Source organism: Anopheles aquasalis, chromosome 2, assembly GCF_943734665.1.
Source record: "Anopheles aquasalis chromosome 2, idAnoAquaMG_Q_19, whole genome shotgun sequence".
NCBI lineage: Eukaryota > Metazoa > Arthropoda > Insecta > Diptera > Culicidae > Anopheles > Anopheles aquasalis.
The window spans coordinates 15,513,435-15,525,773 of record NC_064877.1 but is presented as its reverse complement, the minus strand read 5'-3'; the positions used below and the strand labels follow the sequence as shown (position 1 = coordinate 15,525,773).

The window sequence follows — 12,339 nt, the reverse complement described above, 5'->3', positions numbered from 1 at the left end:
CAGTTTCTCCTTCCCCGACCCCGGAACATCGTACAACAGCAAATCGGAGAACCATCGCATCGCATTGGAGTGCAAGGTTCGCCAAAAGAAAGAAAGAAAAACCGAGCGAAAGGGCGAAAGAGGTGATGGTAAACCCGGTGCCGGATCGATCCACTTTGCGATCCGAGACAGAGCGTACCGAAACCGGGAGCTCGGCCGGATGCTCGAAAATAGCGTCCCGGATGCGAACGCACCGCGCGCACCGCGAGGTTGATCGCGTTACCTTCGAGTAACAAACGCGTTCGTTGGCGTTAGTAGCTCGGTGTGTGCTTGTGTTTCCATGGTAACCTCATCTTCTGCCTAAACGCGGTGCACTGTAGTGGCGGCGATTTGTGTTCGAGTTTGTCGTTGGTGACTAGTCCGTGGATCGTCCGCACATTCAGTCTTCCGCGTTACCGCTTATTGTTACTGTCCTTGTCCTTACGTACGATGGCGACTACGTCGGTAGTGGATCGATCACAAACTGACAGACGGAAGAAAGCAGAGAGAGCGAGTGAGAGAGCAGGGACGCCACACGACGCCATCTTGTAGTCTCTTCGTCGTCGTCTTCGTCCTCGTTGTCGTCGTTGTCACCATCGTTCGAACAACAATCCGCGTGATGGTGTTCGACTTTGCTTTCTTTCGTGTCTCGATAATTATAGCAGAGAGCTGGGCCGCGCGATTACCGGTGGTGGTGCTAGCTACCTAAAGCCCGGCACATACTCACGCTTCCTGGGCGTACCTTCTGTACACTACACCTTCTGGGCCCCCCCAAAACGGATGGCGGCCCTTGCATTCCTGCCGCGTGACTTCGACACGTACGATCACCAGTTGAGTCGAGTCGAGAGTCGTGCGTCGAGAATCCGCCAGCCGCCTCTCGGAGGAGAAGCCAACAACCCATTAGCAGCGGCACCAGTAGCCTCCGAGGCGTATCCGAGATTCGGTGATGGCCCTGGGACACGAAGAGTGTCACCGAAAATAAAAACCCAAACCACTTCTCTCTTCGAACCACTTCGATCCCGGGAACGAAACAAACATAAACATGAAACCAAGACGGGAGGTGAGGTAGCTGAAAAGAACTATGCCGTGACTACTGGCTTCTACCTTCCGCGTCTACACCTCTCTCTCTCTCTCTCGATCGCGATCGTTGTTGGAATGGCGTCAAACGATCGCAATGATGCCAAACACGATTTCAATCGCTTCAGAACATCGGAACGCGAATGAACGTCAGGTATTTGAGTTCCAGTAAAAGCAGCAGAAGCAGCAGTTGCCACCAGAATTCAAAACCTGCCTTCGAACCTCACATGAACCGATCTTTGATCATGGATCAAGCGAATTGGCCATTTGTTGGATCAAGAGAGGAAAAGAGGGTGCGCGCGAGAACCGCGGCCAAAACATAAATATTTTCGGCTTCACAGGCGATTCGGCCACCGCGACCGATCTTATAACCCTCTCCCTCTTCAACACCACTTGAACCACAATTCATCAACATGGGAGGGTTCGTCGGGTGGCGAGGAGTTCTATGTTTAATGCCACTACCAGCCAGGGCAGCAGCAGGGTGTAGAGTGAGGGCCAACCGACCACTCGGCAACAGCTGCATACCGTGTGGCTGCGGCAACGGCGATGAACTCCTTCTCTTCTTGACTCGTGGTGGCCGGCCACTGGCCGGCTGCCAACGTGCGATCCGCATCGTAGGCTGCGAATGGATTGCAAATGATTGATCGTCGGCAGCGTGGTGCTGACGTGCCGGAGGTAGAGCACTTACTCTACTAGCGTCGCGGTGATGGGCGATACTTCAATCATCCCGAGGTCAGCACATCGCGGTTATGCAAAACTTGCGGGCATTCATGTTTTCGGGGGGGCTCAGAACACAGAATCTTCGGCCAGCATATCTTACGGTCCTGATAAGCACCGCTCCTGTCTGTTTCTGGCACCTCAAAATGCACGCTTTTCCTTTTGAAAAACCATTCTGATGATGCCCCCAAAGGAATCGAACTGCAACGGCAGAAGTGCTTGATGTATAAGTGTCTAACACGGTCCGTAGAGTCCCAGTGGTGATGAAGCTTCACACTGAATAGCCAGCAATTTGGAACACTTTGGTCACCTATTAGGTTCGCATTCTACGAGGCCACCCCTTACGCTAATGCGTGCCAAATGATCCAAAGAGTTGAGGACACTGACTGCTGCTGCACAGCAATGCACATTTGTCCTCCGCCTCCTCCTCTCGGGCCTTCGGAGCTTGACCGTAGAAGTGAAATGAAGCAGCCGGCCTGCCTGGCGAGAGACAAATTAATTAACTGCACCTGAACGTCACCGACCGACCAACCGACCGATCATTGCGTACCGAAATTACTCACCGAACTCGACCGGCAAACGCTCGACCGGCCGGCGAGTGAATTTCTACTTTTACTCTCTCGCCACCTTCCGCCTCCGTTGAACCATGGGATGGGCGGGTGGGGTGGGTGTGTTTGGGCGGTGGTCAACGCAGAAATCTCGACCTCGTAAACCATCCGCGGAATGATGATAATGCACTCGCCATCTCACCATGTCCTGTGCGCTGCCAATTACCTGACACCGACACAGTAGACCATGGTGCATCGGATTGATACGTTTCTTGTAGAAAAGATCTCGACTTTAGCTTTGGGCGTCGTGGTTTTTTGTCGTTTACTACAGCGAGCAGAACTAGTGCATTCGATGCCTAAAATTAATATTTTAAAGACCCACGAATTCTCTCCCTTTTTAGCTTGAAGAAACTTCTCAATTCAACCCTTCAAAAAAGCCATCCGTTCGGCATCCCGGTGGTAGCGGGATGTGATGCACCGGTAGCAGATAGAGCCAGCGAACCGGCTTTTAGGTTGCGTTAAACCGGCAAACAACACGACACCAAAAACCATCAGGCGGCCAGCACCCAGTCCGCCCCTCCTGCTAGGCATTCTCTTCTTCTTCTGCACCCTAACCCCTCGACCCACCGATGGCGGAATGGGATGACCGATTTTGTCTGTCGCTGTCGCCGACCAAATGAATTTGTTTAATTTTAGCCAAACACCCCCACACACCCTCTTGCTTTCCCTTCGCGACAGTGGGTGACGGTGAGGTCGTCCCCACGCCAAACAATCTCGCGACATATACACGCGGCGCTGGCCGATGCATTTCGGAGTGCATCTCACGCCTTCACACAACGACGACGACGACGTGGACGCTTGGGCGTACGGCGTCCAATCCAACAAGACGCCCTTTTCTGTGGCACGGTGTCGGCCAAGGGGCGAACAGTGCGACGTGGTCGACGACGAGACAAAAATGTCTCACTCCCACACCTCCTCCTACGTCGGTGACGGACAGCGCCACGCAGCGCACCCGCAGCACCGCAGCAATTCTAACAAATCGACGATGACGATGCGGTCGGAAAATTTAACATTTTCCGCGACTACCGCACGCCCCCACACCACTACTAGGGATGCGCACAGAACGCCGGCCGTTCAACCGCCCACGGACACCACCACCTTCGGCGCGATCGCTGGTGTTGGCGTACGGCGAGCACTGGAGCAGCGATGGACGCGTATTCCGGGCGCAACATCAGCAGCACCAGCAGCAACAACAACAGACTCTGCCTGCGACCGTCTAATTAGTGCTTGCCAATGATGCGCTTGGCCGCCGCTTGGCTATAATGTATCGTGGTGGCATTTTCATTTGAATGTTGTCCGTAGGATGGATGCTGCTGGTCATCTCAACAACGATTTGTGATTCAGTGAAAACACTGGAGTGCAGTGGCGGCGACGACTGCGCGGTGCCGTTTGCGTTGGAATCGAGGCAACCATTGGGATACACAAATCGAATCGGTTTTGTTCGAAGAATGTTGAACCGTTCTTTAGCCAACAAAGGGGATAGTGCGTAAATTTGGAAAGCGTTGCATATTTTAAATCCACAGTTCTTGCAGGTTCTTTTTAAATTGAAATGACTAAACAAGAATACAAATAAACAAGGGAAAACAGTAGATGGGCTGTATTGATGTCGCTATAAGCTACTATAAGTCGCTATAAGATGTGCGATGGCACAAGCAAAGTACGTGGTCATAGGGAAATATAAAGATAAGCTAAGGCTTTCTACTTAAGCATTGACAGGCGCGGTATACCCCGCGGGGCAACAAATGACCATCAAATTGTTGTTGTCGTGTGCATGAAAACTATTATTTTACTTTCATTTTCCGACTTGACTTGGGTTCTCCGTACATTCACCTTTCAGTGGGACCGAGGGAAACAATTATAACTGATAAAGTTTCAGATAAGGGCCATAAATCATAAATCGTGCTCTTTCAAACACTTTTAAAGGTGTTTTAGTGCTCTCTCGAACACTACTTTTATCAAAAAACCAAAAACGAATATAAAGTCGCTATCTCTAATTATAAATAAATGGAACAAGCCAAACATCAGTCGCTAGCAGCACAAATATAAATCAACCAAATACGGCAAAATTCATAGCCATTACACCTTGATACCCCGTTCGATTGACACGCTTGCCCGTTTTTAACGGTGGTGGATTAATGAGTGGATTGGCTTCCAATCCAGCGCGCCTCTGGCAGGCATAAAATCTCTAAATTAATTACCCACCCCACAGCGTGCAGCCATACGCATCCGATCGCAGATTCGGTACCAGCTGCATAAATCACCGGCTGCTTACTCCCCCCCGAACCCGAACCCCGATCGTACCGACCAACCGATCTACTAATTGGCTCCATTGGATGCGCACACAAGATGGCTGAGATGCGAAATTGATTCTCAACCTCAACGAGAGAACACACCGAGATGCATTGGCACCCTCCTCCGGTTTATGTCGGTAGGCCCTGGGCCGGACCGGCCCGTGTGCGGTCTTATCATGCTCCACACCACCGCTAGCGCATGACAGGCGGTCAGCGGACGCAAATATGGCAACCAGCAGCAGCAGCAGCAGCAGGTCGAAACAAGGCCACTCAAAACGGGGTCTCCTCTCTCGTGTCGCGTCTTCGTCCGCTACAGCAGCAGCAGCAGCAGCAGCAGGTCGATTAGTTCGTTAGCACATGATCGCGAGTGCTACTGCTGCCGGTACTGCTAGTCTGACTGCTGACGGCTACTCTCCGCCTGTCTGTCTCTCGCCACTCGCGTTCGATCGTTCGCGGTCCACTACGGGGCTTGGTGGCGGTGGCGGTGGCGGCGTCGTCGTCCCCTTATCTCGTGTATCTCGCGCCCCTTCGCGACAGTGGATTATGCAACGTCCCGTGAGGGCCACAACACTGGGGCCGGCAGGTGCCGGGAAGGGGGGTGGTGTGAGGTATTGCTTTCGGTGTCACACCGATAAACGGACGCCGCACATCGAGCGTGCTTAAGCTTAGAGACCAGAGAGAGGGGCCTAACCTCCAAAAAAACGGTGGGGATGATAATTGTGTACCACGGACCTCGTGTGTCCGTCCGTATGTCTAGCTATCTGTGACGTCCTTCTTGAGATGCAGAAGAGAGTGAGCGAGAGACCGAGACGAAAAGAGAGAGCAGCCCGATGCGTAGAGCGATATGTAACAGTCCGCCTAAGGTATAGAAGGCTCTGTTCCTCCTTTAACTCTTTACACATGCGCTCGTGATTACTGACGCAATCAGTACTGTTGCTGGGCTCGGTGGCGTCCCCGGGAGTTTGTCACCAACTCCTCCCCGCTGCCTGTCTCGTCTTCCCTGGCCTCGCGTGACCAGCGACCATTTCAAGATACAAAACCAACTTCCAAACCACGCGTGCGTCAATGTCTCTGGTCGGAGTCCGGTGTTCCAGGTAGATTTCCCATACCACCTCCAAGATTAGAGCCTTCGCCACAAATCCTAAGCCAAATAGCGACGGTCGCCACAATTGCGCTGCACCACCAATAACCTTGGAAGAGAGATGCAGCAAGCAGCTCCCGGAAGAGTTTGCACTGACGGCCTGCTTCAACTTTGGATTGGCACCCCATTCGGCGATCGATTGGAAATTGGGCGTTTGGCGCTAAGGTCATTAGCGAGGCGGTAGGAATTGCTAACACAAACGCTGACGACGCCAGCACACACCCACCATCTCCATTCCATCTCCCTCCAGGGTTCAGAGCCAGCAAGCAGAGGAAGCGACGCAGAAAAAAAAATACGGTGTTTCGGGAGGAGCGGTTGCTCCAATAAAGCGAAATGGCACGTGATGCTCATATCTCCAAACCAAAAGGGAACTTCCTAAGGTCAACGGAAAATTAGACCACCACACACGCAGACACATGCGGTGCGTCGGTAAACAGGACGGACTGTGACGCTGGTTACGAGGTTTGCGTAGGAAGTTAGTGCTTGGCTCCCGCCCCTTGGTCCGACATGCGAACCTCGGAACGGGGGAAATCCTGCGTCAACCCGGTCAGTGGTGTGGATCGTGGCGTTAGGCGCCACATTTGCGCGACGTTTGTGTCACAGCGGAGCATGGCCCCCGGGGGTGGGAAGCTGTTATCGTGTAACCGAGAGCCTTCGAATGAACATCAATGGAATACAATAGGAAGTTGGCAGAAAGGGTTGCGATTTCATGTCTGCTACTTGCAGATAAATTAGAATTGATTTGTTTGGAGGCTAGGTACATCAAAATGGCAGAGCTACAGTCCTATTCAATATATCTTTATCCAGAACTTTGAGTACTCCATATTGACAGTTATATCACAGTTTCTTGTGTGAATCATCTTATACTAAAATTTACTAATTAAATAGGCAAATTCAGTGAAAGAAGTAATTGATATTCAAGATTGTTTACTGGCAGGACCTAATTGGTGAAAAAAAAATTAAAAAACCTGTGAGTCATAATAAAATGTCATTGGTAGAATTGCCAGCTGGAAATTGACAAACAGTGATCGCAGCAGCCATTCGAAGGAAATGAATGAAGGAATTCGCCGAGTTAGTCCCAACAGTAGGCCATGCTAAGGGACACCATTACCCAACGCAAACATGAAAACCATTTCCTTCGTTTAACATTCTTGTGCTGTTGGCTGCTCCTCACGGCAACCACAAACCACCCCGAGGACCGACCGGACCATAAGTCAACGGTGTAAGCCAGGGGAAACCCAAAAGCAACAGATTCTAATTTTCTCAAACACATATCAAAGACCTTCGACGCGTCGTCGTAAAGGCAAACGCCTAGTAGCAGCCTAGGTACCAACCATAAGCGCACGATGGAACCAACCTTCGACTCTTGACGCCAACTGGTGGTGGTGGCAATTGCGCTGCTGCGTTTCTGTCTTACACAAGGTACCCACCCTCCTCGAAACTGGCCCCCTCGAATTGACGGATGCCACTGAAGTGTCGCGGGATGTCGCGTACGACGCCAAACCTAAAACGAGACAGAACACGGAGTGACCGAGGTACAGCGACTTAGCTCGCCCATGCTAGTGACTTTGTTTGGCTGCCCTTTTGCCGTGCGCTACACTACAGAGGAGTGCTTCTTCCGTGTGCGGAACGCGACACAGGGCAATGAATGAGGAGGGAGGAGAAGGAAAGATTTTCCCGGAAAATCGATACACACTGTCACCTAAAGTACTCCGTTTAATGGTCGCGCACGGTTTTTATTTGTTTGTGGAGTGTGTCGGAGCACAAAACACAAAAGAGGCGAACGGCAGGGAATCTTCTTCCAAGCTAAACGGATCGAACGGAGTGGGTAATAAAAAAATCTGGGACCGAAACATCGAATCCGCCGTCTCCCGAATCGGTTTTTACCGAATGCAACTTCTTCTGCGCTCGCTGGTGACCACATCCTGGCGTCTCGTGGCGCTTCTTGTGACCACCGGACCGGAGCTGATCCGGATATTTCGGGATCCAGCTTTAATGACACATTTCAAGTCATCAGCGTTCCTCAAAAATAGGAAGTGTCGCCGCGTGCAGCCGTAACATAATTGTCCCCTGCTCCCCCGTCCTGCCTGTCTCCTCTGTCTGCCCGCCAGGGATGCAAACGTCGCATTCCGTTTGGTCGGGTTGGAGGACGGCGAGTCGGGTTGCGGTGTCGGCCAGGGGAAAGCGAATGAAGCATGTGTGTAACCAGAGCTAGAGAAAGAAGTTTCGGATTTATTTCGGAACCTCGTACCGCGGTCGCACGGCGCACTGTCCCTATGTGTCTGGTCTGTTCCCGCCTCGCGTCCATCCTTCGCCGGCGCAATCATCCGCGGCGCTTGTAGACGGGTTCTACACCTTCCCTATTTATAGCGATTGCCATGGCCATCGCTTCGACAACAACGGACCACCGTTCAAACCGGGAGGCAACGGCGGCGGCGGCGGCGGCGGCGGAGGAGAAAGAGAGAGAGTGACGTCCACGGCGTCCCGGACGGTCTGTCGGTCTTTTGCGACATCGAAATGCGTTTCATTTGGTCCGCGTCTCTACATTGTCCGAGGTGGCGTGCGGTGACGAACCCTCACTGTTGGAAAGGTAACTTGTCCAACGGTTTTCCAATGACTTCCGGCGTCCAAGAGACATTGAACTTGCGTCCATCGAGTGCTGGAATCGTTACGAAAGTAAGCTATTCTCGTCGCTCATTTCGTGGAAAAGAGTTCAGAACAAAATGTCTACCAAACAGGCGTTGCAGAAGATGCAGATCAAAATTCAGTCCCAGCTAGAGCATTAGCAACGTAACCACAGCAAACAATAGGATCGCCAGGGGGAAAAGGAGGCACCCAAAGCGCCAGCACACTCACACCCATACATTTTAGCGCCACAAGACCGGGGAAGCGAGTTTCCAGTTGTTTATCGATCGAGTTAGCGCGAGCGGTTCTCCAGTTTTCGCCCTTGGAACGGGGAAACGCTCCATGAAGGCTCCCCCCCTTCACCTCTCACAGGGAGGAGGAGCCGTGGGCCTGTTGGCCACTTGGCACCACGGAATGGCCAATGTAAACAGATGCCGCGAAAGGCTCCCAAAGGGGTTGCTCTGCTACTGCTGCTGCTGCTGCTCTAATTGAAAGCGTTAAGCGGTCGATGCCGATGCAAGCACACCGATGCGCACCGCAGGGAAGGATGACCCCAGACCAAGGGGTGGGAGGAAAGGGGGCCAGCATCATCAGTATATCTGGTCGCAATCAGTGATGCCGTCAAATTGATCGTTTGTCTAACGGGGGAGCTGATAGACAGTGTTTGTGCGGAGAGTAGGAGGCACTTTTGCTCCATTGTGGACTCTTGATCTGTCCTTGGGGATACCGTGGGCGCTATGCTGCTGAAAAGATGTTGCTGCATGAGCCCCATGAGCATGAAGGATTTCTCAACTTTCAGGGTATTTGTCACTTGTGACAGATAGTTAGACATATGCTTCTAATTAGGCAATGTGGTTCAAGGAGTTTTATGTTGAAGCAGTCAAATTAAATTCAACTGAAAATAAGAATCAAAATACTGGGATAAAAAGGATCAAAGCTAAAAAGGTCCCTAATTAATCTACCGGTCATATTTGACGTATCGTGAATAGATTTATGTGCTATCAATTGAATTACTGTCTTAATTAATATTTACGTCTCAAATTACAGACAAATTTCTGAGAAATCCATAAGTTCTCTGTATGAATTGTATACTTTCCTACCTTCAAGTATTTTCTTTTTTAGTCTTCTGCTCACAAATCGTTTACTTTCAGTAGATTAGGCCCGCATCTGGGCGTAAATCGCGTCAAAACAGTGCAGAACATCGAATATGGAAGTAAAAATGCTACGAAAATAGTACAAACAGCGTGTACACGTTGTGTTGTGCACTACGTCAGCCCAGACGCAGCTCCAACAAAATGGAAAAGGCCGTGCAAAGGCCCCGATCGAACACATTGCGCCTGCCACAACACACGTTTCATCAGCATAAGCATCATCATCATCATCGTCATCAGCGATACAGTAGTCTACGTTGACGTGCGACCACCTTCTCTCTTTCTCTCTGGCAACATCACCACCAATTCGATCCGATTGCACTGCACCCCTACTACACCGTCTCTGCGTCCACCTAGAACACTGCCTATGTACCATCATCGCGTCCCTGATGACGGTGGGGCAGCGTCCCCGCGGTGACCGCGGTATCGCGTGTGTGCCAGTTATCGCTTGCATTCTAATCAGCCACACGACTACCACCGACTTACAGCCCGGCCACGGTGACTCGTACAAACTAGTACACATCAACGGTAAACGGTCGGACGTGTATTCGTGTATACGAGATGATGCTGGCCATTCCACCACCCATTCCATTCCACCTCGCCTCCCCGGCTAAAACCAAGTCATACCCTTTTTGGAACACGCAGTTCCAGAACATAACGAACGCACAGACTCCAGAGAGCGAGAATGAGAATCCCGAGAGGAAGATACTCACAGGCAGACTTGTGTGGCGGATGCGACCGGATCGACCAGGTTTGGCACATCGGGGCATCAAGCTTGGGCGCACCAAACCACCACCACACCAAGCACATCTGAGCAAACAAACAATTCCAAATGCCACTGCTACGCTAGTGGGGCCGTGATATGGCCACAAGAATAGAAACGAGCGAGAGGAGAGTCGGACTTTGCGTCTGAACTGGGAATCCCAAACGCACCCCGTCCCCCAGGCAAGAGCAAGACCGCGACGCAACAACAATTTGGTGAATGATAGATGTCTCGCGGCTGCCACCTTACTTCAGCGCCACGGTTTCCCCCCACCGACAGGGTAATGTTACACAATCCAACGCCATTTGCCTCTCAATCGGACGTGACGGTGCGCGTTGTTGTGGATACTGAGGAGAAGGTGCGTTTGCCCTCCATTGCATGTTGGTTCTCGAGAGTTCGGAAGCAAAATGGAGGCTAGCAGAACTGAACTCTGCCTGCGAAATGATGCGGATATCCATATCACTAACGCCTGAGAGGTCGTCAATCATCGATTAACGAGACACACTATGACCCAACACAGTCACTCAGATTTTTATTCTGAGTGGACAATGACACAAAGATGCTCCTGTAAATGGCAGTCACCAGCCATCAAAGCAGGCCTCCTTTCTGTGTAACATTTCTAGTCACTAATCTGTCCTATATATCGGGCGCGCCACTGTATTAGTCTCGCCTTTTACACAGCACGTTCGGGGGGTCGGTGTGGGATTTTGTTTTTCCAACATTCCCACATACCCAGAGCGCCACACCAATCCCCGCGGTCGCCCAGAGTGAGAATGCGCGCCACACATCACGCGTATCGTAAACAATGGCCGCACCACCGCCTGCTGCTGCTGCTGCTGTTGCGTGCGTGGTTGATTAAGAATAAGCGACCAGCAGCAGCAGCAGCAGCACCAATACAGATCCGAGCAGGCGTCTCCGTCTGGCCTTTGCACTCCCTGGCCCGGGGGGGGGGGGGGGGGGGGGGGGGGGGGGGGGGCTCTAGCAACGCGAAGTGATGGTTCTGACAGCGCAGCGCGCCGTCACAATGACACAGTAGGCGAGCACCTGGGAAGCAACATGATCTAACCTCAAAAACACGACGCACAACAACAACTGCAAGGGGGGGGGGACCGGAAAGTTGCAATTTCAGTCCCATAGACGCACCGCACTGCGTGACCTACACCTACATTTGCCAACAATAGCGGAAGCTCATCAGATAACCGGACATGACCAAGTCCGGTCATACACGGTTTGGGTGAATTGTTTGCTACAATCGCTTATCAGTTACAGGATAGCTTCCCTCTCTCCAACACCTACGAGAGCAGGCCGGGTGGCCAAACGAAATGAGGCCAAATGGCACCGACATGGTTCCGACGACAGTCATTCGTGTCCTATATACGCGTGGCGCGTTTAGCGCGTGCAAGGTGTGTTGTCGATCTCGGTTCGCGCTCTCGATTGTTTTGCAAAAAAAAAGCCAACCCCTCCCGCCACCCTGAAACAACAAATCAAACAACTAGCGCGGCCACGGCGAAAATGACACAGGGGTGTCAATGCAGACGGGGGTCCGCTGATAAGATGCAGGCGTGCAGGCGCGCTTTTCGTGGGGGAAGGGCAGGTGACGGCACTGCTCTGGAATCTGCGAGCTTCCAATTCGCATGGCGGACAACGACGACGACGACGACGCTACTCCATTTTGCCCGCATAGAGCGTACATTGTATCACTCTGGCCTCACCCTCATAGACAGAGAGAGAGAGGGTGGTGGGGACATTCGGGAAAAGCACCAACCATTTGCGCCGCAGCGTAGCGCTGTTGATACAAACACACGACCGGTGCACGGCCTTGGTTTGTCCGACGCGATACTCATGGCCACAGAAAAAGTTAGGCTGGCATCTATTTTACTGGGCGCGCGAAGCGAGATTAGCGTATCCGTATCCGAAGGTAGCGGTCTGAGTGGTGTCGCCGCCGGTG

At 52.0% G+C, this 12,339-nt stretch overlaps 1 protein-coding gene across 3 annotated transcripts in view; it reads right to left on the bottom strand.

Annotated features, from left to right (window-relative positions):
- LOC126573003 (serine-rich adhesin for platelets-like) overlaps positions 1 to 12,339 on the bottom strand; it is a 61,265-nt gene that overhangs the window by 48,404 nt on the left and 522 nt on the right. The window lies entirely within an intron of this gene.